The 27397-nt window shown below is 38.7% G+C and overlaps 1 protein-coding gene and 1 long non-coding RNA gene across 12 annotated transcripts in view; one reads left to right on the top strand and one right to left on the bottom strand.

Moving 5' to 3' along the window:
- CSNK1G3 (casein kinase 1 gamma 3) overlaps positions 1-20520 on the bottom strand; it is a 108586-nt gene extending 88066 nt beyond the window's left edge. For all 9 annotated transcript variants that reach the window (XM_026507844.4, XM_026507846.4, XM_044387354.3 and 6 more), the window contains exon 1: positions 20352-20520. The gene's annotated coding sequence lies outside the window, so the exon portion shown is untranslated. The remainder of the gene's footprint in view (positions 1-20351) is intronic.
- Positions 20521-20706: 186 nt separating this feature from the next.
- The window catches only part of LOC113261653 (uncharacterized), a 44301-nt gene continuing 37610 nt past the window's right edge, over positions 20707-27397 (top strand). For all 3 annotated transcript variants that reach the window (XR_006410485.3, XR_008957643.1, XR_008957644.1), the window contains exons 1-2: positions 20707-20985; positions 21250-21344. This is a non-coding gene — a long non-coding RNA (uncharacterized LOC113261653). The remainder of the gene's footprint in view (positions 20986-21249; positions 21345-27397) is intronic.

Below are 27397 nucleotides of genomic sequence, written 5' to 3'. Positions count from 1 at the left end.
AAAAACACCATCAAAACCCAATAAGAATATTTCAAGTTATTGAAAAGTAAAGTAGTATGTGCCTTTACAAATCACAGGTTTTGTTTTGGTTTGGTTTACTTTACTTCAAATGAAAATAGAGTCCACTAATACTGGAAACAGCTGTGGAATTCTTATCCTGAAATCCATGGACCTCCTGTGCATTTTCTTAAGACAGAATCCGCCACTTTCAACAGACTGTAAAAAGATTATATGACCCTAAAAAAGTTAAGAACCACTGAAAAGTGTATCATTTTCTCACTAAATTATAGATACATTTTTAGCAACAATCTATCCTAAAAACTAAATAACATCTGTACTTTATTTAAAAGCCAACCTTGTTAGAGAAAAGTATTTAGGGCAGTTTACAATATACACACCACAAAACAACTGAGAAAAATTTCAAGTAAGGAAATCAGGCAAGAAGCTAGGTCATGTTAGAAATGTAACTGTGGGGACGCCTGGGTGGCACAGCATTTAAGCGTCTGCCTTCGGCTCAGGGCGTGATCCTGGTGTTATGGGATCAAGTCCCACATCGGGCTCCTCTGCTATGAGCCTGCTTCTTCCTCTCCCACTCCCCCTGCTTGTGTTCCCTCTCTCGCTGGCTGTCTCTATCTCTGTCAAATAAATAAATAAAATCTTAAAAAAAAAAAAAAAAAGAAATGTAACTGTGTAATACTAAATACAAAATGGATACCATGGAGTTCAGTATCCATACTTAACAAATTTATTTTTCTGATTTCTAATAGTCAAGCAAAAACAGAAATACAAGCAGATACAAGATTCAGAATGTCCATTAAACTTACCCATGTTGCTAAGAGCCCACAAATAATCCTAGTACTGTATTGTACCTATAGATGGAGTCAATAGTAGTAAGAGAAAATTTCTCTCAGAAGTTTTAAATTCAAAGCTACAAGCAAGAGAATGGAAAAAACACAGCTTGAAAACAAAAATCAGGCATCCAGAGAAATAAAAGCTACAGGGAGAACCAAGTATCATACAAATAGGCCTAGCATACACCTGATAACGCAAATTAAATAATGATCTATAAATCATGGCTTAAGGATATTTTAACTTTTATTTAACAGATATTACCCTTTTAACTAAAACTCTAAACTGTCTAGAACCAAAAGAATGGACATGGATTTATAGTTAATGTGCATAAAACTACATGAATGTGCATAAACTGTAACAAAATATTTACAAATTGTGTTTGATTCTATCACTATTCTCAGCATACTGACTTATATACCTGCATTTAAAAGACAGAATTTATTAAAGGGATGTATTTTTAAATCATCCTCAAGAATTGTTAAACAAATACAAATAATCAATTGTTTTGCTTTCATAAACAAATACAATTTTGATGTAGTAACACCCACTAATACAGATTTTAAAAAGAGCTGCTAAATACAGAAAACATTAGACATAATCGGATTTGATGAACAGAAATGTAGGCCACTGCATATCTCTAATTTGATGATCAATGATGAATCTTCAAAACATAAAATAGAAAATGAGATTCTCTAATCTTCATGGGCCAATAATTTAATACATTACAGAGCCAACAGACCGTCTTTAGATCGCAACGTAAAATAAAGTACTCTGAGAACATATCAGTATAGTATGTTCTACCTCATAAAAAACCACCCAGAGTTAGCGAAAGCTTTCAAATATTAATGAGCAGTGCTAAATTTTTTAAAATGCTTATTAATACTCCATCTAGCTTCTAAAATATTGCTGTAATACATACAGAACTGTTTCATGTAACTATAATATTAAGCATGAAAATTTTCTATGGTTATCTTTTCATGTTCAACATGTTAGTCAATGTTTTCTGCAAATACAAAATTAGAATTAATGGAAATTTTAAAATTACTTGTTTTTCACATGTTACATGTCACGGCATTGATTTCTCACTGCTTTATAACTCAAATGAAAAAGGCCATATTTAGTATATGAAATGACCCATTCAGTGTTTCAAATGCCTTATTCAGTCTCTAAAAATTACATTACAATACATGTCTCCAGGCTTCTCCGAAATTTGAATGAGTAAGGATATTTGTGATGTGATGGCTAGCCGGTACATCACATGCTTCTATTAGCAGCAAGCGTCCCAGTTACTGGTTTCTGGCATGAGCTCAACTGTGGTTGTCTAAGAAAAGACTAAACACTTATTTTTAAAAGCTAAATCATTAACTGTAATGTCAAAAATGGAGATTGATTTCTCTAATTACATACTACAGAAACGTATTTTGTTTCAGAAACATTTAGTAACCATCGTCAACAACACGTTACATCTTTGAAACCTGACTTCAGTGATGCCCCCTGTTATATTCCTATCAAGATCCAGGAAACTCTAGTCTTTAAAAATTGCCACCAGTTCTATTAGAGCAGGGTTCTCCAAAGTGTGGATCATGACCCTAAATTAGTGGGTTGTTAACCTAATGTAAGAGGTCTCAAGGACCACTTATTAAATGAAATAGTATTATATAGAAAAGAAAATGGAATACACCTATGTCATAAAGAACAGTTTTATTCAATAAGATTTTGTTTTTGTTCTTTATATCAATATATATGTATCCATGGGCCACAATGTAAAATAAATTTTTATAGGTTGTGATAAACAGATTTCTATGAGTTATGGTCAAAAAGTATTTCTAAGCTTGAAAGATGTAATAAATACAAAACTGCATAGGAGTATCAAAACATGCTAAATTATAATCAGTTATAACTGATTATTACATTTTTAAAGAGAAATTTTCTTAACATACATAAACACTACTGAATATCTAATTAAATAAATTTTCTAACTATCCAGATCTGACTCTTTTCTAGTAACTAGGATACAACTATATCATAGGTCTTCAAAGTATCTTTTGTGCCTCCTCTTTTCATTTTCACAGGTGAATTTATACTCTCATTGGTAATACCCCTTAACACAGCTAAGGAGTCTCAATGGTTGCAACGGGAAGGAATGTTTAATTTGAAAATGCCCAGCCCCCTAAACATTTATTATATGTGCAGCCAGAGAAGCATACATCCCCCTCAATCTCCTGCCCCTTTAAGCATGATGGGAATGAAAAATCAAGCAGAGGTCACAGCAAATTTCTATTAATGAAAAATTCACAATATCAATCTCTAAGAGCAGGTCATCTCACTATAAAAATACAAACATGGCTGCAAATCCCAGTCACAGAAACAGTATTAAATTTAAACTCCAAGCTGTCAAGGAAAGCCATGTTCTGTTTTGGTGCACTCAGTTGCATTCAACAAATACTTACTGTACCAAGGCAAGCACAGTCCAAGGGTCTGGGGATATAGCAATGAACTTGTCCCAGAACAGGTCTCACCATGCCCTTTCAAGCCTATCTCCTTCATGACTCCCATGGCGCTATAGTATATTTTTTATATTGATTAAAAAGGATATCCTCTGTACCAGCACAAAACTAAAAACAGTTGGCTTCCAGGAGTTATGTTCTATAAAGTTGCAGTAAACTCTGAAACAGGAACAATGGACCAATGCTCCTAGGGAAGATAAAGGGTTCAGTTCCTGCAAGCCTCTGGTCACAACATTTTCATCAAATGATTAATATACAACCTTGTTCACAGATATTCCTGTTTAAAGATGCCTTATTTAATATGTATTATTGAGTCATTAATATTGAACTCACAGCCAACGGCACTAAAACTCATGCCTGAACTAAGTCCATATAACACAACATTTTCTCAATAAAGCATATCACACAGGCTTTTTTAAAAAGTTCAGGAACACTACACAGCACTTCCGTACTACATTCGGGGGTCATTTTAAACAGCAAAATCACCCCAAAAAAGAATTAAATAGGCCCCAAAAAGCAAAACAAGAAGGCAGAGCATCACCTTGTTCAGCTTTGGGTGGGAACATGCATATCGGGTATTTCACATTTTTTTGCCTCTCTGCACATGTGCATATCATGAATGCCTGAGAAAGCACCAAGAACGTTGATTTGGGGGTTACAAATAAATTTCAGCAAGCAGAGAAATCTGCAAATATAGAATCTGTCAATAATGAGGATCAACCCCAATTGATGAGGGGAATTTTCTCTCTAAATATATTCCCATCTAGTAAGTAAGAAATGACAGAATTCAAAGATCATCATTATGCAACTCCTAATGAACTAACAGAAGTAGGCAAGTATCACACTTACTGCTAACTTCACAAAAAAAAAAAACAAAAAAAAAATCTCTGAGCTTCCTGATGGAAGAAAAAAAATTAAAGTGAACCTGATAAAACCTCTACATTTTACAAGCAATTTACAGGAAAAACAAGGTGCAGCGTTTTTACTTTTCAACCTTAGGATAGCCCATTTATTTTATCTGATGTCCTGAAGGGCAGGGACATTTTACTGAACTCTATCTCCCCATTATCTATTATAATACGTAATACATAGCAGACGTTTATTAAAAGTTTGCTGAATAAATGAGTGAATGAATGAATGAGTGAACATACAAACTACCTCTCAGAAGTTTAGGAATGTTAATTTATAAGATCATGTCTTTTTCAAGGAAAAAAGGAAAGAAAAAGGTATGGACAGGCAGGCAATTTACAGCTCTAAGAGATACTACAAGTGGAATAACACCTCACGAATCAAAGGTCATTTATACTGTAGTTTCAAATCTCCAAAACGTAGCTATGAACCGGAAGGAAAAAAAATGTACTAAAAGAGGTCACAAAATGCCTATTTTGCTCATTAAACAAAAAAAGCCCCTAAACTATATTTTACTTTAATCTTAAAATGATTCTAGTGAGTTTATTATTAGAAAATCAAACACAGAAGGAACAATTGAAGTGACCAGTAAAAATACGACAGAGAACAAAGACAACTTTATATACCTCGATAAATTCAGACAATCTATGCATCACAGCACACTTTATAACTGATGTGCAGAATGAGAGCCCTGGCTAAGCAAGATCTGAATATGTTTAGAAAACACTGAGAAGAGTACTACCTCATAAAGTTGATCATTTAAAAAAAATGCTAAAATAAAATATTTTAGTATAAATTCAATCTTCTAATTTATCTAACAGGTCGCGGACTGATAAGGCCAGGTAAATGAGGAAGTACTTCAAAAAAGTCAGTAGCTGCTTCATACACAATTCTCATAATGAAATTCTTCTTAACTACAGTGCTAATTCCCTAAATTTGTAAAAATACATATTTACAAATAACCGTCAAATGTAGGCAAAGGTCACAAAACTATAAGGTTCACTCAAGAGAATCGACATTTGAGGGATGCCTGGGTGGCTCAGTTGGTTAAACGTCTGCCTTCAGCTCAGGTCATAATTCCAGAGTCTTGGGATGGAGTCCCGAACCGGGCTACTTGCTCTGCGGGGAGCCTGCTTCTCCCTCTACTCCTTTCCCCGCTCGTGAGCGTGCGCGCGCTCTCTCTCTCTACCAAATAAATAAATAAACCTTTGAAAGGAAAAGAGTATCGACATTTGAGAACTTTACTTAGGAAGCTAATATTGTCAATTCTTATCATAGAAAGAACTTAATATTGTAAGTGACAATAAATCATGAATAACCAAGTTGACTTCTACAAGATTCTCGAATGTAACATGCAACAAGTGATAGAAAAGCTTAAACTACCACTTCCCCAGACGAAGTATTTTTCTGCCCAGACCAAACCACGAGAATCCTTCTCCAAATAAGTGTAGCCAGAAGACAGAGACACAGAACTGAAAGATAGTTTAAGTCCCAATATGGGCACCAGGGTTAAGGCCTAATTTTTCTTTTCTTCTCTTTTTTTTTTTTTCTTTAAGATTTATTTATTTGAGAAAGAGAGTATGGTGGAGGAGCAGAGAGAAAAGGAGAGAGAGTCTTAAGCAGACTCCACGCTGAGTGCAGAACCCAACTGATGTGGGGATCAATCTCACAACCCTGAGAGCAGGACCTGAACCAAAACCAAGAGTCAGAAGCTTAACGGACTACACCACCCAGGAGCCTGAAGGCCTAGTTTTTTTTTTTTTTTTTACAGAGATCAGGGCTGGCTCACCTGAGCCAGAAAGAAAAGCTCCAAAACATCATGAAGACTGCATTCCCTAAAAACTGAAGTTCCCCTAAATCACTATCTATCCCATAGGTCTACAGCAATGAAAATGTCATGTTCAGAACGAATATTATTGTCATGACATTTTGGTGCGCAACCAAATTAACAAACTAATTATTAAAAAGTAATTCAATATAGCAAATTTAAATTTCAGGAACTGCTTATTACTAGAACTCCTCGACATCGCTGGTGGGAATGCAAAACAGTATACAGCAGCTTAGGAAAAGAATGGCAATTTCTCAGAAAGTTAAACATACACTTATCTTATGACCAACAATTCTTTTTTTTTTTTATAATGATTTTTTATTATATTATGTTAGTCACCATACAGTACATCCCCGGTTTTCGATGTAAGGCTCGATGATTCATTAGTTGTGTATAACACCCAGTGCACCATGCAATATGTGCCCTCCTTACTACCCATCACCAGCCTATCCCATTCCCCCACCCCCCTCCCCTCTGTAGCCCTCAGTTTGTTTCTCATAGTCCATAGTCTCTCATGTTTCATTCCCCCTTCTGATTACCCCCCCTTTCTTTATCCCTTTCTTCCCCTACTGATCATTCTAGTTCTTATGTTCCATAGATGAGAGAAATCATATGATAGTTGTCTTTCTCTGCTTGACTTATTTCACTTAGCATTATCTCCTCCAGTGCCGTCCATGTTGTAGCAAATGTTGAGAACTCGTTCTTTCTGATAGCTGAGTAATATTCCATTGTATATATGGACCACAACTTCTTAATCCAGTCATCTGTTGAAGGGCATCTCGGCTCCTTCCACGATTTAGCTATTGTGGACATTGCTGCTATGAACATTGGGGTGCATATGGCCCTTCTCTTCGCTACGTCTGTATCTTTGGGGTAAACACCCAGTAGTGCAATGGCTGGATCATAGGGTAGCTCAATTTTTAACTTTTTAAGGGACCTCCACACTGTTTTCCAGAGTGGCTGTACCAACTTGCATTCCCACCAACAATGTAGGAGGGATCCCCTTTCTCCACATCCTCTCCAACAATTGTTGTTTCTTGCCTTGTCTATTTTTGCCATTCTAACTGGCGTAAGGTGGTATCTCAGTGTGGTTTTGATTTGAATTTCCTTGATGGCTAATGATTTTGAACATTTTTTCATGTGTCTGTTAGCCATTTGTATGTCTTCATTGGAAAAGTGTCTGTTCATTTCTTCTGCCCATTTTTTGATTTGTTTATTTGTTTCTCGTGTATTGAGTTTGAGAAGTTCTTTGTAGATCTTGGATACCAGTCCTTTATCTGTAGTGTCATTTGCAAATATCTTCTCCCATTCCGTGGGCTGCCTCTTAGTTTTTCTGACTGTTCCCTTGGCTGTGCAGAAACTTTTAATCTTGATGAAGTCCCATAAATTCATTTTATCTTTTGTTTCTCTTGCCTTTGGGGATGTATCATGAAAAAGGTTGCTTTGGCCGATGTCGTAGAGGTTGCTGCCTATGTTCTCCTCTAGAATTTTGATGGATTCCTGTATGACCAACAATTCTAATCCTAGGAACTTATCAAGTGAAATGAAAACTTCAATTCACCAAAAAGGAAAAAAAAAAAAAAACTGCACACAAATGTTCGGGGCAGCTTTATCCCTAATTGCCAAAAAATGGAAGCAAATGCTTCAAATGGTGAATAGATAAGCATGCTGAGGTACATCCATATAATGCAATACTGCTCAGCAGCAAAAAGAAATGACTGACACATGCTTCACCATGGATAAATCGCAAATACCCTATGCAAAGGGAAGGAGCTAGCTTCAAAAGGCTGCATACCACATGGTGCCGCTGATATGCTACTCTGAAAAAGGCAAAATTACAGAAACTGAGAACAGATCAGGCGTTGCTAGGGGCTGGGAATGGGAGAAGCGGTTGACTACAAAGGTGCAGCAGGAGAGAAATATCTGGAGCTAATGGAATTGTTTTGTGCACTGATAGTAGGGCGAATGAACTTTAGTGTGCAAAAAATTAAAAACACGAAAAAGAAAAAAATCTTAATCTAATATAAAAAAATACCTTGCGACAAAATCATAATTAAGTGAAATGTCCAAAAAATTTAATACTTCCTTTAAATTTTCTGGCTAGCCCATAAATGCATTTAATTTCAACTTCTGCCATTTAAACAAAGAAAATCATTCTATAAAGTATTTCTCTACTTTCAAGCCTGAGTAACTATGTCAGATGCTTGTGTGTATGAGCGTATTTAAAGTAGGGCCAATTTATTTGTTTGAGATCTCTCATACAACTATGATGATCCACACTAAATTGGTTTGGAGTGAGCTCGGTGCCTCAGGAGGCATTTAATCAAGGCTCTTCCATGTTAATTCTCCCTAATAAAAAAGATGAAATGATTAATCCATTCAGTCAACAAACAAGTAATCATGAGAGGCCTATCATGTGCCAAACACAGGAAATGAAATGGCACACAAGACAATCACAATCCCTGACATCACACAGCTTAAACAAACAATAATATAAAGTATGACATGTACAAGAGAATTACAGTACTCTCAGAGCACACACAAGTGCACATAACCTATTTAAGCTCTAAATCTTCCATTAGTAACTACGCAGTAAAATGCCTACTATCTTGGTGAATTCAAAACCACAACTGAAAAAGCATACAGCACAGTGCTCAGCACCCCATCACCCCTCAGGGTTTAGGGAGGGAAAGAAAGCAAAGACCAGGTACACAGAACACAACCAAGCAAGTACAATAATCACTCCCTTATAGTAAGGTCCTCTTCAGGGAAATACCAGAATATGCAGATTTATTTGTCACTTTTCCACCCGCAGGTGGCATTTTTTTCTGATTCAGAATACCACAATCATGGACTTCTCTTGTTGGGAAATATTATTTTAAAGGAGGGGAGGGTGGAGTAATAAAGAAAAGGAGAGGGAGGAAAAAACAAAACAGGAAAGATGGTCAGGGGAAAAAAGCCAGAATTAAGTATATAGATTTTTGCAGTGAGGTCTTAAAAACAAATTAAGGAAGTTTAAGGAAACTAAAACAGAGGCATTACAACCACACCCCTGCTTCTTTCTGTTATGAAAAAGGAAGCCAAGATACGTAAAAAGAGGACTGCTTGCAGGTGTTTTGGCATGAAGTTACCATGTGCGGAGGTAAAATTATATAACCCCAAGGACTGAACAGAGTGTGTGATGAATACTCAGCTATGCCAGTTACCCGAAACATTTTCCATCCCGGGCATCCTAATTACACAATGCTCCTGGGACCACACTGGGGCCCACAGGACCGGGGTTAATAACTCAGTGCCAAAAAAACAGAAAAGCTTTCAACAACTGTTAAGCAAACACAGATTAAAATAAAGTGCCTCTTGGTATGTATGTATTTACAAGAGAAAAAAAGCCCTAGAAATTTACCAGCATCTTAATGAAACTCCATTTCAGAAGAATAAGATGCTGAGTAGTTTCTATGAAGAAACAAGAAGTAGAAGCAAATTAAGGCAGTTTCCACAGCCCCTTTTCCAAAGTTCTTGCAGCCAAGCATGTTTTGGAATCCTGAATTATAGGGGACTTTTGACAGGTGATACAGTGTGTGTGCACCACGTATTTTATAAAAAGGCTGGGATGACACAGAGAAGTCTGGAACAGTACATTACAATCAAACATTTACTATTTCTACAGTGAAACCAACAAATCCATGAAATAAAGACATGACAGTTCAACAAAAGTTTTATGAAAAAAACCAATTCATGCCAAACATACAAGAAAATATTTTTGGTTTTCAGAGCATTCTGGATGTTAAAATTGTTGATAAGGAATTATGGTCCTATAGAACAGAAGCCATCACTCAATCACTAACTGTGTGTGTAAAGTATTACTGGGAGCCTTGTTATCACATGCTGATTTTCTTGTGGAATTTTGGTGAATGGAAAAGAATTCTAAAAGTCCTCTCCAGGTTCACACAGAACATGCCCTCTACACTGTCTCCACTCTTAAATTTCTTTACCACAAACTGTCCTTCTAGGGCAGTTTACGAAAGTCTAACCCTTGAAAATGACAGAGGAACTGCCAAACCCAATTTTGCCACCACGCAAACAATGTTCCTTGAGTGGAATCTAACATACTGAATTCATCATAAAATGGCTTGTTCTCATTGTATCACAAAAGACTATAACTGGTAAGGGTGTTTGTGACCTAGGAAACTACACCAAATATGGCACAAAACATGATCCTGATTTGTCATAAATAACAAGATACAGTGACCACAAAACCCTATTATCATAGTGCATTTACATGTATACAATGACTACATAGGATATGGACAACATACTATATATACAATGTACTATAACCGAAGTAAACTATTTCCACTTAGGGGAAAACAGAGATATTCCTCATCAACAGTGGTATAAAAGAGAATAAAGCAGTACACATGCAGTTAAACTAAACTATTAAGGCCTCTTTCAACCTTATGTTCCAGGAAAAATACAACTCAATGATATTATAAATATGATAAATATATGCTATGACTAATAAACTTTTGATTAGCAACAATTCTTGCCTTCTTATAGTTTAAAGAACTTTAAAGATACAACTGTTTGTATCACTTATGTTTCTTAAGATTTTCAGGGGCATCTGTGATGATGCTTTAATTTATTCTTGATAAATTTCCCTTTAACAAATATTCCAAACGTTAAAAATCCTCCAATTTTGGCACTGTATGTAGCAAAAACTGCTAATAAGCAATGAATATAGTGGCATCACTAAGGATTCTGGGTACAAAACCAGGGAGAGAAGTCACTTCACTAACCTGATCCTCTTGCAAATGTTTCCTATGCATTTCTTGTCTCACTTTTATACCCCTACCCCAATTAAAAAGAGAACTTGAAAGTTAAGAGCTAAGAGATGTGTAAAAAGAGAAGGAGAAATCAGTCATTTTCAACCCTGCAACACACCGGGATCACCTATAGAAACCCTAAAATACATCAGTGCCCCAGCCCCACCCCCAAATCCAAATATCAGTTAGCAGGGGTAGAATCCCATTATCCGTCATGTTTTTTAAGGCCCCCTAAAAGTGTTAACGTGAAGTCAGGGCTAAGAACCAATGGTACACACAGCCTTCTCCACAAACACTTTTCTCTTATGTCTAGTCAGTAGCAGTACTCCTAGCCCTACAGCAAGGACTGTAGGGATTATCTTTAAACTACCCCTTTTTGTTCTCACTTACTCCGTCAGAGAAAAAAATTTACTAATTTTGAATTGGAATATTTTAAACAAGTGCCTACAGTAAAAGACATTTTGACTTATCTCACATTCTCATTTCCAATCCTCAGGATTTTATTTTTCAATTGGTCTTCATAAAAAACTTCATCAGTAGTTGGTAACTAAAATATGTATCAGCAGAACATACAATGAACATACATATGATACATACTCAGTTACCCACATTTAACAGATTATCAGAAAATACTCAAAGGAGTGATTTTAAAGAGTTGATTACATTTTGATATTTCATTAACTACAAATATTTTCAGAACCTCGAATGTATAAAAGAATATGAGCCACAATATACCCAGACATTCATATGACAGAAAAAAGAACTCAGTAAATAATCTACCATTTTTAAATGAAAACTGACATCACAAGATTCCACATCTTTAAGATGTATACTTTTTTTGATTCACACTGTTTTCAGATCTCTAGAATAAAAGAATATAAAATAATGTCTTATAAAAATATGCACCTACAAACACCAGTTTCTAAAAATGTCACGAACAATGACATGTACTAGTTTCACCTCCAGAACAAGACTAGGTTATGTTTGCACTTCAAATCAGGATTTTATTAGAAGGCCTTGTAGCCATATATTCGCACACCATAAAACTAGAGAAATACCAGGTATGTTCTTTATTCTCTACCTATGACATTACCTACTATATTTGCCTGCCATTTGAAAGTATTCATTGCTAGAAAATAAAATAAGTATTTCACAAAAACAGAAAATAAACATGACACAGACTGGCTGTAAGGGAAAAAAAAATCTTTTCACTTCCCTTTTTACCAAAGGAAACTCTGACTATAACTTTGACTCTAATACAGCATCCTCTAATACACTGCCAAGTGTACCACCTGAAATCAAAAACAAACAAGTTTTAAAAATAAGTGACACAATTAATAACTACAAAATATTCAGACATCCATTACTTCTACACAGTACACTTGTATCAAAAGGTATCATATGGCCAATTTCAACTTAAAATTTTAGGGTAAATAATTTTAAAAAGTACAATTCTAAAAGTAAAGACAATTACAAGAAGCCCTGCATTCCAGGCATACTTTATTCAAGGTAATATACAAACAAAACCAGAAGTATGTTAAAATATAAGTTGGTAAAAAACATCCTACCCCAGGATTCTATTTTTTTCTTCCTCCCTAAAAAAAAAACCTTACTATTTCTCCTGATGGTAAATAATAATGATTAATTACAGCGGAAAATCCAAACAATATAGAGAAGTATAAAAAGTGTAAAAATAAAAATCACCCCAAATCTCACTATTTATAAATAACTGTCATTAACATAAATACCCTTGCAGAGGATGGACGGATTTGCTCTGTATATTTACAAGTGCCACAATTAGAATGAGAAGAATTACAACAACTGAAATCCTGTGTGTGTGTCTATGTGTGTGTGTGCATATATATATATACACACATATATATGCATGTATCTCAATATATATGTACAATACACACACACATGCATTCTTTTACATATACTACAGGCACAGAAATCTAAGATAACTTTTCTTGAATTTGAACATACGTAAATTGTTCCAAGCACTCATTCTGCTTCTGCATTTTCATTTAAGCAGGCCAGGTTTGAGGTTACTTCTCTGTGTGCGTGTGTGTGTGTGTGTGTGTGTGTGTGTCTGTGTGTGTGTTGCTGTGCTTGAGGAAAGATTAAAAAATCTGTCAGTTTGTTTGCTTTACTTACAAAGAAAAAGAAAAAAAAGACCCAGTCTCTAGCTAAAATTTTCCCAAACCTGGAAATATATATCTGTTCTAACAGCAGTTGGCTGACTGCTTTACAGAACTACCCCCGGTCCCAAGCAAAACTGCAAAGCAGACAAATCTTTTCATGGCTTCCCACCTCTTAGGTCAGAAAGAACACCATACTAGCAATTAGGATAGGAGAGTCTACCCACCAGGTGCGTGACGTGAGCATTTCACTCAACCTTCCCGTGATTCATTTCACTTCAATTGCAAAATTCTGTGATTCTCCCCTAATCTCCCCAATCCCCCACCAATTTTTTTGCTTCCCTCAAGATACGTAAAAACTGTTCTTTCCTCCTATCTCACTAGGATTCTGTGACTCAAAATAAACCTTTCCTCTGACTGACAAATTCCCATTTCCTCAACTCGCTTACTGTCCTCTAAATGTGAAGAAAAAAAGAAATCTGACGAGATCAAAGGCGTGGGCAATTTATGGAAAGGAGGGAGGTCAGCAACTCTAAAAAATTTAAGTAAGTTTACAGGTACAGATTTTTTTTTTTTAAGATTTTATTTATTTATTTGACAGAGACAGCCAGCGAGAGAGAGGGAGCACAAGCAGGGGGAGTGGGAGAAGAAGAAGCAGGCTCCTAGTGGAGAAACCCAATGTGGGGCTCGAACCTGAGCCGAAGGCAGACGCTTAACGACTGCGCCACCCAGGCGCCCCTACAGGTACAGATTTTTGATTGAAAGTTATAACAGCTTTATGAGATTCATGGAAAAAAGATATAATCTTACAATTTGAGTAACTGATTTTATTGATGCAAAGTCAGTCAATAAAAAAACTGACACTGTTTTAAGCTCCTAAAATATTCATACCGGAGCATATTTAAGATAGCAACATAGAAGCAGCTTTCCAATCTTTCATCCGTTACATCTGTACAACCCTTTAAAGTTCAAAGTGCATTTATATGCATTATTTATTTTCATTCTCAAAACAAGCAGATGCAGTGGTCACTATTGATTGCCCCTCTAACATCCATTTCCCCCATATTCTTCCTTCCCACAATTTTTTAAAATATCCTCCCTCCACAATGTAACTCAGGAAAATGTGACCCCATCCCCAACGGCAGGGGATATATCCTGATTAACAGAAATCAACCATGATAACCCTACTCCCCTTGTCGTGACTGGTTAGGAAATACACATGACCTAATTCTGGTCAATAAAACATGAAAGGAAAAGTATGCTGGTAAGCTTGTGCAAAACATTTCCTGGCCAGTGCATGTCTAGATGTGATCTTGCTACCAGCCTGTAGATGAATCCAACACAAAGAGGAGAGCAGAGCCAAAAAAAATCACAGAGAGGCAGACCAAAGCTCTGAAAAACTAGTCCTACCTCAATACTTCAGTGTTCCATACCAGAAACTACTGCATTTCAGGCATTAAAATGCAGCGACACCAAGATAATATAGCATAACCTATCTATATTTCTTTCCCCAACCTGCAGCTCCTTTCCTATAACCTAACAGTTTTCGTTTTCACTTGAGCTGTGCTAGGCAAGACAGGAGGGCAGCTCCTGTAAGAGCTGCTAGACCAGCATGCTTTGCACCAAGCTCAAAAGCTCCTGGTACACACTAAGGGTATGGCATTTCCTTTTCCAAGGGACAATTTCCTTTCCCAATTCACTTCAGCAGTCCCTACTGAGGCTGAGGAGATGCTGGGATTCTAGAAAGGCTCCTCTCTGTATAAAAGCTGAAAGGCAGAATACAAAATCAGATCAAGGACCTTAGAGAGAAATATGTGAAAACCCTAGGTTGATCACCTGACTAGATAATTAAACAATTCACCCTCAGGTATGAATGAATACAGTCAGAAATACCAGAATTTATTTCTTTTTTATAAGAGAATGCTATTAAATCAATCTCTAAGACAGGGTATAAAACAGATGATATTTTAGAAGCAGATACTCTCTTTAATATATTATCAACCAAGAGTTCCTAAGTTAGTTTAAAAGGGGCATCATGGGGTGCCTGGGTGGCTCCGTCAGTTAAGCCTCTGACTCCTGGTTTCAGCTCAGCTCATGATCTCAGGGCTGTGAGATCGAGCCCCACATAGGCCTCTGCACTCAGCACTGAGTCTGCTTGAGATTCTCTTTCTCTCTCTGCAGCCCCCCCACACTCATGCGCTCTCTCTTGCTCTCCCTCACTCTCAAATAAATTTTAAAATCTTTAAAAAAAATTTTAAAAAACATGAAATGGGAATCATAGAAAAATCTACATATCTTGAACATTTTATTGCAATGAAAACATAAAAAATGTACACTCCCAAGACAATCTTTCAATGCAAGGCCAAGGCCTTTTCTTCAATTATGGGTCTACAGATCACAGTTCTATTCTGTCTTGCAAAAACCAGGCCTCCTGTGAGTTTAAACATGGATAGATATCCTGCAAAACTTAAAAGCAATCTTACTGCAGATTCTTTTTAGATTTTTAGGGCCTAATGAGGGTTCCCCTCACTGTTTAAAGTTATCTCACCCACACCTATTTTAACTATAATTATTTTAGCTACTCACCTGTTTTCAAAGGAGCCAGAAGTTCTTATACAAATGACTTGTTGCCTCCATATTTCACTAAATAATGTTTCATTAAATGGTGTAATTACAACATCAAGTACAAGTGTCATCAACAATTTGTTGTTACCAATAATTCTTTGTAAGTATAAAACAACTAGTGGGATTAAAAATTCAAAAATGAACTGGAGAGTAGTCTACTGCCTTTTAATATAGCATGGGCATCAAGCAGTAAATGGATGAAGAGTATCAATCTTTTAAGTGGGTTGAACAGGTGAGTTAAAACAGAGTCTCCTGAAATAGGCTGTTCCCAAGAGTCTTTGCTTATTCTACCCACCAGTCAACCTTCTAACAACTCATAAGTATCTTAAGAAAAAGAGTATCATGAGATTTTACTTACTTCCAGTGAAAGCTATAAAAAATGTAGATGTGATTTAGGCATATGTGGATATAACTCAACTATAGACTTTCATTAAATTAACTTATAACTCTGTGATCTATCATTAGTCAAGAAAATGACCAAAGTGTGTGTCCTCTCTACCAAATACATAAACACTTCAAGATCATTCTTAAGAATTATTTCTCATAACAAAGATGATGGGCAGGGAGTGGGAGGAGAGAATATAACTAATCACTTACTATAGTTTAAGAACAAATCACTACACACCTTCCCAAGGTCCCATAATAGGAGGAAACCCTATGGTTTAGGAAACATTTACGGTTTCTAAATCCCAGCTTTCAGAAGGGAGCTAGAAAAAAACATGACTAACAGCAGCCTCTAATGTGTCTGTAAAACTTATCTGTCCTTATATCTCTCTCTCTTTCCTTATTTTCTGAATAATGCAGAGCGTCTCCCAAATCACTTCACATTCATGGATAATACACACTTGATTTTTACACATTAAGAATCCTAAATATAGTTCTGACCTATAGATCATCACAAAAGGATACCCTGAGGTAGCTTTAGTCACTAGAACCAGACTGTCCATTCCTAAGGAATCTCTACAATTAAAGAACTACAGATGCCCCACAAAACTGCCATTTCCAAAAAAGTACCATCTTGAAGAACCAACACCCAAACATACACTAACAACACCAATCAATACCACTAAGTGCCAACCTCTCGAGAAAACATGAAAAAGGAAGAGGATGGAAGACTAGGGAAAAAACAGATCATCGGTGGTTTAAGACTCTGAAGTCAGGAAAAAAATGATTTAAATAAGCACTCTGTTATATCCTAAAAAGGTTGCTTAAACTCTGGATAACTGTTTCCTACTGTCAAAAGCAAGGGTTATACATCATTTAACAAAAAGAGTTGTCTTGACAGTATCATCTATGGGCCCTCTACAAAGTAGGCACTTAATAAATTTTAACAGGTATTAGTGTTTTAAATGGGAGGTTCATGATAATTTAGTTATATTCAGGTTCACAAATTCAGTTACGATATATATATACTTCTCGGACACCTAGAGGGGAATAGTTAGTAAAATCCATCAAACAATCTTCCCCAAAAGGTGAGTCTACATAGACTTAAACACTGTCATTGTGAGTGTGGTATTTTTCTAAGCATTCTTTGATTGAGATAAAGTTTGGGGTTAAATTATTTTAGGGTCATTTACTATTTAAGATAACTAAAAACCTTACACATATTATCCAGAACAGTGAACATTTCCCATTTTATCATCCCACTGTTATGGTCAATTCTCCCTGTCTGTAGATTCCTTACATTTCACTTTAACCATTGTGAATCTCAGCTTCAAATATATTAACAATAATATAACTATCCAATGAACTGTGCTTCGTTTTGTTGTTTAATATTACAGCATTCCCTCAATTTAGTTTGAAATATCCTTTTGGGAAACCCTCTGAAACTTAACCACTTGTTCCCTTCTGAAAAACTCTGCATCAATACACTACACCAGAAAACCAGCCTATTGCCAGTATAGAGGGGATTACAGAGGGGACAGAGAAATAAACAGAGAGCTTCCCATTTCTTCTGGAGGCTCATTTTTATAGCCTGAATTCATTTCACATACAACCAATAACCAGATTACCAGACACACCCATATTCAAATTCAAGTACAGACATATGACAAAGCCAGGTATGGAGTGTTGTACATTATATACTTCTCTGCTTTCCTCCATTAGCATAAATGATAAGTTGATTATTCTGTTATAGTTTGTTTCCTTGAACTTACTATCCTTATTTGCCTAACTACTTCCTAGAAGCATAAAATCTGGACATTTGGACCTTTATACCTCAAACTGACTCATTTCTAAATACAAGGCATTCTGACTCCCACGGCCAGATCTCCACCTATTTTCACAGCTTCCTCTCCCACAAAGACCACCTGGCACAGCAGCTCAACAGCCCCGTAGTACCCAACCAACATGCCTGTGCCCCAGCTGTTCTCTTCGCCTAGAAAACTACCCCCCCCACACACACACATACAGACACACACACACACCAAGCCTCCATGTTGCCCATTAAAATATCTGAATCCCCAAATGGAGTGTTAACAGCTCTAAAGTCATTCATAATTCCACAGTCAAAAATTAGTACCTCTCTCTCTCTCTCTCTCTCTCACACACACACACACACACACACACACACACACCACGCTTCCATGCACCTCTAACAAATCCCACAGGTGTCCTGTGTTGCCATTATTTCTGTGCATGTCTGCTTCTCCCTTGAAGACTGCTACTGGATCTGACTCATCTTCATATTATAACCTCTCTTCCATCCTCACCACAGAGTAAAGGTCCTTTGCACATGGTAAAGGTCTGGGTTGAACAGAACTATTCCTTGATTTTAATTCCAGTCTTTGTATTTGAAGGAATAAATGAATACCATGTGTTGAAGATTTTGTTAAGAGTTAACGCTTTGTAAATCTAACAATGAAAATGTCAATAATTACATAACGCATTAATTTCTGAGTGGATGAATGGCAGAAGAGGTCACTGAGCACAGTAAATCATCACTGAAGATTATAATTTTCTAAGATTCTCCCCAAAAAGTCTCATATATATCAACATTAAAATTAACCTTTCTGTCCCCATTCTAAAGAGAAGTACTAATACCAGATGCATATGCATAAATGCAAGCTCACTGGAAGCCAAAGTGTGTACATTCCAGAGAATCTATACCAAAGCCATGCAGTTTATTTGATAATATCTTTCTTTCAATGCCAATAAATACGATTTTCACCTTATGTGCAATGATAAGGGCTAATATATACAAAATATACTTTATCTTAGCTCAGAATACAACCAAAGTTTGGAAAGAGTTATGAAATAACACTAAGCAGAACTCTCCACCCTACCCCGAAAAATGTTACTAAGAATGTCACCAACTGTAACTGATTTTTGGTGGAAAATGGTTTCTTAAACTGGCCTCCTATCTTTCTAACCCTAACTCATTCTTATAATTTGTGCTATTTTCCTCCACTTTTTATTTATAGGGAAAGCAAATGTTCTTCAAAAATACATCCACAGCTTTAGAAATTAAATGTTTTTAATTTTAAAAAGTATTCCAACTCAGATGTAGTTCAACATCTTTTACTGTGAGCAAATGTCATTCACTAGTAACTGCACAAGAAATAAATATTGACTTATTTTCCTAACTTATTAAAAATCAGAAGGTTTTTCATTTTCCAATTAAAGTCGACCTTCTAAAACAAAAGGTTAAAAAGGGGTCACTTATTGGCCAGCCTCCGTACTCATTACAACAGAGTTACAACTAATTCGCACAGTGTAGCAACAGTAGCCATCACACACACACACACACACACACACATACATACACACTCTCTCTCTCTCTCTCTCTCTCTCTCTCTCTCTCTTTTTCTCTCTCCCACCCACTAACTTTTCCTCCTTCCCTGGGAAAACTGGAATGATCCTAACACAGGCCTAACTACCCCCACCCTACGAGCACACACACACATCTCCACCACCACCCCAAAGAAAAGAAACGTAGGAGCAAGGGACCAAGAGCACCGACGCTTCGGTGTGTCACTTCCTCTGCATGTGGGATAAACAAACAAACCAGAACCTTAACAGTAGCCAGCACAGAAATTGTGTTACCCCCGACTAATGCCTTGGTTAAGTTTTGAGCTAAGTCAAAAGCTCTATCAAATAGGTAAATCCCTGCCCCCCACCCCCAACAGACACCCCAGCGGGAAGTTTACCCCTGAAATGAAGGCTGGCCCCTGACACCTCCTTCCAGCAGCCCGATGCCTCCCTCCCTCCTGTCCAAACCCCCACTCCGAGGATAATTGTCTGGACACAATCAAGAGCGCCGGGGCTGCGCTCCCGACCTCAAAACCCCTCCCCGCAGAAGCCCCCGCCTTCTCCCGGCTCGCCCACCTCCCCCGCGTCCCCACTCGCGCCGCACCGCTCGGCAACTTCTGTACCCGCCCGGCCCGCCGCCCGCGGCCCCCTCCTCTGCCGCCCAGCCCTCGGCGCCCTCACCCCCGGCCGCGGCCCCTCCCGCCCGTTCTCCCTCCCTCCGCGCCGCCTGCTCTCCCGGGTCCTCGCCCACCCCTCTTCCGCGGCCCCCGCCTGCGGCGCCGCCCCCGCCGCACCCTAGCCCTCCCAGCCCGGGACCCCAGCCCACCCAGCCCCACCCGGGAAGGAGGGAGCCGAGCCGAGGCTGCCGCCGGGCCGGAGCCAGGCGGCCGCGCGCCACCGCGGAGGGGGGCTTTACCTCAGAGGCGCGGCCGCGAGCTGCTGGGTCGGTCCCGGGCGCGGGCGGCGCCCCCTGCTCCGTCAGTCAGCGGCGGCGGGGGCGGCGGCGGCGGCACATCACACCCGCCGGCGACCGGAGGAGGAAAGCAAGCCACGCAGGGAGGGAGCGAGCGAGGTAGGGGGGGAAGGAACGAGCGAGGGAGGGAACGCAGCTCGGCTCGGACTCGCTCCCTGCACTCCTGCCGGTGCCTTCTACCGCCGCCTCTGGCCGGAGAGTCGCCGCCCGGGCCGCTGCTGTCGCCACCGATGCAGCCGGGAATGAATGCACAGCGGCGCCTCGCTTATCCGGAGGTCAAACATCCTTCTGCCTCGGGCATCCGGATCGGCGCCGGACCCGGAAGTGAACGCATGGAAAAAAAATAAAAAAGGAAAGCGTCTCTCTAGCGGCGGCGGCCCCCAAGCTCCCGCATCAGCGAAAAGAGCCGAGTAGAGCCGAAGATTACAGCGACTTGCTCGGATTGGCCGGCTCGCCGACCGGAAGAAAGGCGGCACGTTCATTGGCTGGCAAGGCCTATAAAAGCCAAGCCACGCCTCCATCCCCACCTCCGCACAAGTGGTGCGTGAGGGGGAGCGTGGAGTAATAGTGGATACGGGTACGTTTCTCTGGGCGAGGTTAGGAGAGGAGAGGCTTGGCCAGGTCTCTGGGGGAGAACTGGGAGAAAACGATCCTATTATGAAGGACAGCTACTAAAAATTCCGCGGCTCGGGTGAGCAAAGAGCCTAAGAGCGCCATTGTGCCAAGTCAGGTTCTCGAGGCATTGCCGAGCACAGCCCTCCAGGTGCAGAATTTTAGGGCCCTGGCCTAAGGGAGTGACCTCACCTGGTTAACATTTTCCCCCACTTTTTTCTGACCTCAGTGCTACAGCAAGGATGCAGCTGCTTGGAACTATGAGTTGTGGCTCACGTTTGCATCTCATTTACGGTCTATCGAGAACTCCGTTTGTGAGCTCAGGTAATCAATCCTTGGAACTGTATAACGTGATAGTTATTATTCAGTGTTGTAAATGAACCTCCTGAAGTTTCGAGAGGCCAAACATCACTCAGGTTATCAAGTTGTAGAGCACAAAGTGGAACCGGTGTTTTCTCACTCCAGTTTGCAGTCCCATCTGCCCCATACTCTGTCTTTACAGATGGTTAAGTAGGATGAAGATATGGCACTGTGAAAAACCGCTGTGGAAGTCGATCCGCCATGAAGGCGTTTGTAGAGGACTCTGAAAATATGTTTTTTAATTGTTAATTATTACCTAATATTACTTATGTCTAAAGATCTTTCAAAAGTCAGACATTAAGATGTGCATGAAGAAAAATCACAGCCCAGCGCTGTTAAAAATTCATTTATCAAACATTTTTATGTTTTGATACACTGTATCAAGAAAGATGAGCTCTCCGCCTCTCTCTCTCACTCAGGAAAAACTTAAAAGTCTCCAATGAAACAAATGCACTTTAAAATCATGGAGGATTTATCTTTTTCTCCCTCCATACTGTACCAGACTGATGATAAGGTTCATGTGTAAACTTCAGAGGTGTAGTTATATGGAAAGATGCTGTTTTTGGTTTTGTTTGTTTTAATTACAATATGTTTTTAACATTTTTTTTTTAACTCTCTTTTCACGCTCTTTCCTAAACTGGAGGTGAAGTGACTGCTATTACTTGGTACAGATAATAAGAGTACTGCTTCTGTGTTTGCCACACCACCATCATTTTATTAGAAGCAACTAAGATTTTTGCCTGCTCAGACTAGAGAATAATTTGCCTATTCAAATTACATATCCCAAAGTTTCTCATCTATCCCAGGGTCTAATACCAGACAGGAAACAAAGTTAATCCTATCTCAATAAATGAAAGAAATGTCTGCAATACAGGGAACTATAAAAACTGTCATTGACAACCAGCAAACCATTTTATACTCTCTGCCTCAAAAAAACAAAGTTTAGATTAAGAACACCTCGTACCCATCTCTCCAAGTCCAATAAATGTTTAAGAAATGTAGGTATATAAATATATGATCAAATCACATGTTCAGATAGGGATAGGAATAAAGGTTTACTTTTTTTTTTTTAAGATTTTATTTATTTATTCGACAGGATAGAGACAGCCAGCGAGAGAGGGAACACAAGCAGGGGGAGTGGGAGAGGAAGAAGCAGGCTCATAGCAGAGGAGCCTGATGTGGGGCTCAATCCCCTAACGCCGGGATCACGCCCTGAGCCGAAGGCAGACGCTTAACCGCTGTGCCACCCAGGCGCCCCAAGGTTTACATTTTTAACACTTAAGATTCTTGTTAAACTTAGGCCTAGAAATTGCTATAGATTAAAACTGGCAAGTAACCTAGGTAGGAGGCCAATGAGATTTTCATATTATTCTTTTGTAAGAAAAATATGGCGATATGAAAATCGCTTACGTTAAGGAAAAGCCGCAGGCATCTCAACCAGAACTCGTTGTTTTGCAACATAATGTCTCAACATAAGCAGACAATCACAAATTTGATGTATATTATACATCAAATACAGCTAATTTTTGTTTCCTATCATTGCCACTCTTCAAGTATTTATATTCTATTAATATTTTTCATTTTTCCAAAACAGTGTCACATTTCCCCCCCCCCCCCGAACTTTATTCTGTTCAATGTAGATCTCTGTTTATACAAGTAAATATTTGTTCCAATATTTAGGCATGCAACAACTATAATGATTTCCATGAAAAACAGGATGAAACAGCCAACAAAAGTTTTGCCCATATATTTCTATTAAAATGAGGGGGGTTACTTCAAAATGACTTCAGTCTAAGACTACCATAAATTTCTTAGAAAAAAAATCAGGAATTGAGTTTGAGGGAAAAAAAGAAAGTAAAATTTCTGGGGGCCTTGATTTCACATCTGAAACAGTATAAATATCCCAGTGTCTCCCTTACATGTTTTGATTCTTCTCTTTCTCTTCCTCTCACTCTTCGCATGCTCACTTTGGTACCTAGCCCCACCTACACAACACACACACACACGCACACACCCATGGAGAGAGTGTAGAATTAAAGCCTTCAATTAAAATTTTAAGTAGGAAAAGTATTCCATGTCCTTCTTTATCACACTTGAAGTTTTACTGCTTATTTTTAAAAAAAGGGAAAATGTCCAGCTTTACTCTCCACAAAATAACCCACATTCTCTCTCAAGCAAAGCACTTGTAGGGCATGAAAAGAAAGCATATTGTTGGGGCACCTGGGTGCATCAGTCAGTTAAGCATCCAACTTCTGATTTCCACTCAGGGCATGATCTCAGGGTCCTTAGATCGGGGATCCGTGCTCAGCAGGGAGTCTGCTTGAGATTCTCTCTCTCCCTCTGCCTCTACCCCTCTTTCATGCATGCACTCTTTCTCAAACACTCTCTATATCTGAAATAAATAAAATCTTTTTTTTAAAAAGCATTTTGCCAAAAATTTTTGATGTCCAAATTCCTAGTGTATCCTTAAAGATTATGAGAGCACTGACACACAGGTTTGTGCTATAGTCATTTAGTCCCTACACCTCGTTCATACTATTAAAATAAGCCAAACTTGTTTTGCACAAATTGATCAAGAAATAACCCCCAAATACAAACAGGCAGCAAAGATGAACCTAGCCTTCTACTTTGGTGCAGTGTATCAACTATGTGGCCAATCTGGCTGGGTTAAATAACAGGCAGATATTTTCCAACTAACAATGTAACCACCAACACTCGAACAAGTTCCATTTATATTATTCCATCTGAGTCTGACAATCCTGTGAAGTAATATAGTAGCTGTTATCATTTTTCCCTGTTAGGAATGAGGGATGATGGGCTCATAAAGGTTAATTCACTTGCCCAAGATCACGCAACAATTGATAACCTGTTAAATATAAAATACAAAATTATGAGATTAAAATTATTTGCAAAACCTTTCAAAAAAAAAAAAAAAAGGAAACATTCATTCTCTTCTTCCAAGTATTTTATTTAACCATAATGGTAAACCCAGGATGGTGATTTACTTATTGACAGAGGGTAGGGCCCAAGGCATTGGCAAACCACTTGTTCCTTTTTCAATATTATCCTTAAGGTAAACTACCCGGAAGAAAGATATAATTAAGAAAAAGTAAATGCTCAAATAGAAGAAGGAAGGATACAAAATTGTATAATAGTAGCCAGAGCCTGGGAGCAGAGCAAAGTATTTTACTAAGAGTGGGAAGATAACCTCTTACCCAGTCAAGCCTGCAGTCAAGGGGAGGGAAAGGAAGGATGCCACGAGAAAGGGAGTCAAAGACAACAGCCAGGTACAAGAATCACAAAACTTTTCTAAAAGGCTTTATTGTATTTTATAATAATAATCTTAAGTAATGTTTGGGGCGCCTGGGTGGCTCAGTTAGTTAAGCATCTGCCTTTGGCTCAGGTCATGATCCCCATATGAATTTGGTTGGGGGGAGGGGGACACAATTCGGTCTATATCAGTCCTTGAAGGAATAATTTCTATGTATAATATACCATCTATAAATGAAAGAGATGTTAAAGGTTAGACAGGATATTTATTAGCGAAGACAACTTGTGGACAAATAATCTTAAAACTTCATACAGGAAAAGAATATATTCTTAAGAGAAAGAACTTCAATAAAGAAAACTGCCTATAGAGGCAAGCTATAAACACCATGAAAAGTGTAAAAGAGTCTTGCCAAAAAAAAAAAAAAAAAAAAAGGCTAAATGTCTAGTTAGGCAATTTAATTTTTGTTTTTTTTCCATTAGGAGGCCTGAATTTTGGCAGCTTTTAAACAAATTTGGCTATCTGAAGAATGTTTTATGATAAATGGGAGAGGTAGAGTTAGCTAAAGCTGTGATTTTTTTTTCCTTTTTTTTTTTTTTTTTTTTTTTTGGTGTTGGTTTTAAGAACAGCTTGAATTCTGGGTAATATGTGAATCTAAGGTTTAGAGATGGTTGAGATGGTTGTAATGATTGGCCCCTGCTCCACTTTCCATAGCTTGGTATTCTTTTGCTCCCTACAGTTATATTTTCCGATAACTATCTCAGCAGCCCATCCCAGTACATGAGCCAAATCTGACCAAGACTGAGTGTCTCATCAGCCTTCACCTATGGGAATTACGCAGTCCTCCAGCTGAAGATTCAGAGTGCCACTCTGGCTAAGAGTATAGATTTCCAACTGTGCCACTTCCCTGTCTGCCCCCCCCCCCCCAATAATGTTTTCCCGGTTTATAGCCCTGAACTCCTCCTCTGGTGTCTTCTGGTTGAAGCTATAGGCTTTCCCAGAACCCCATCCAAGGTGGAAAATTATTCTCCAGTCCCAGTTCTGACTACACCCTAGGTCCCTGGCCAGGGTCTTGCTAGGATGGAACTTCTCCAAATACCACACACTGAGTGGGCTTACTGGATTACTATAACCTTCTTCTGGACAAGACCACATTGCTACCAAAGTTGTCTAAGTCATGTCTGACCTTCATGTGCCCTCTGGACAGGGGACAGAGGACTACCTTCTTGGGGTCAACATCTGTGACTAATGATGTTTCTTTAGTCTCTTTCATGCTTGGTCTTAATTTCATCCCTCTCTTCGCCAAGCAGTACTGCGAATTCCTGACATGTCTTCATCCTCCCACCTGTTCCTATTATGCTACTGTTGCCACGTCCGACTGAACAAGATCGCTGGGTCCACAGAGGTTAAAACTGATGTGGGAGGATACCTTACTTAGAGCCTCACTTCCTTGTACTGCTCATCCGCCTTTCTAGTATAATCACAGGATTAGACTGCTGTTCAGTTTCCTCCTATCTTCCTTCCTTGCGCAATTTAAACCTTCTGAACCTCAGTTGGCTCATCTGTAAAATGAGTCAGTATTTCCTACATCACAGTGATATCAGGAAGATTAAATGCAATGTTACATCTGTAATGCGCTTACCCCAGTGTCTGGTGTAGTGGAAGCAGTAAATACATGTATGTTGTTAGCTATCACGTGACCCTTAGGCACCTGCATTTTCTAAACTAACATGAACTGTAATACAAAGTGGAAAATATCAGGTCCCAGGCTGGTCCCTAGCTTTATTTTTTTTAAGATCTTATTTATTTACTTGGGGGTATGGAGGAGGGGCAGAGAGAGAGAGAAGGAGAGAATCACAAGAAGACTCCCCCACCCCCACCCCCCTGCTGATGGGGGATCCCGACATGGAGTTTGATCCCACAACCCTGAGTTCATGACCTGAGCTGAAATCAAGAGTCAGAGGCTTAACCAGCTGAGCCACCCAGGCGTCCCTCTTACCTAGCTTTAAAAGTCTAAGACATCTTCTTAATCCAGTCCATATATACAATGGACTATTACTCAGCCATCAAAAGAACGATCTCTCAACATTTGTAGCAACATGGACGGGACTGGAGGAGATAATGCTGAGCGAGATAAGTCAAACAGAGAAAAACAATTACCGTATGGTTTCACTCATTTATGGAACATAAGAAGTAGGAAGATCAGTAGGAGAAGAAAGGGAAGAAGAAGGGGGGGGTAAATAGAAGGGGGCATGAACCATGAGAGACTATGGACTCTGGGAAACAAACTGAGGGCTTCAGAGGGGAGGGGGTGGGGGAATGGGATAGGCCGGTGATGGGTATTAAGGAGGGCACGAATTGCTTGGTGCACTGGGCGTTATACGCAAGTAATGAATTATGGAACTTCACATCAAAAACTAGGGATGTACTGTATGGTGACTAACATAATATAATAAAAAAGTATTATAAAAAAATTTTTTTTAAAGATTTTATTTATTCGACAGAGAGAGAAATAGCCAGCAAGATAGGGAACACAAGCAGGGGGAGTGGGAGAGGAAGAAGCAGGCTCATAGCGGAAGAGCCTGATGTGGGGCTAGATCCCACAATGCCGGGATCACGCCCTGAGCCAAAGGCAGACGCTTAACCGCTGTGCCACCCAGGCGCCCCATAAAAATTTTTTTTTTAAATAAAAGTCTAAGACATATCATCAATGGGATTTGTGTCTGGAGGCAAAACATTACCTAAATTT

The sequence above is a fragment of the Ursus arctos genome, unplaced genomic scaffold, assembly GCF_023065955.2.
Source record: "Ursus arctos isolate Adak ecotype North America unplaced genomic scaffold, UrsArc2.0 scaffold_5, whole genome shotgun sequence".
Classification (NCBI taxonomy): domain Eukaryota; kingdom Metazoa; phylum Chordata; class Mammalia; order Carnivora; family Ursidae; genus Ursus; species Ursus arctos.
Note: the sequence above shows the minus strand (reverse complement) of the source record. Positions and strands in the feature narration are given on the sequence as shown.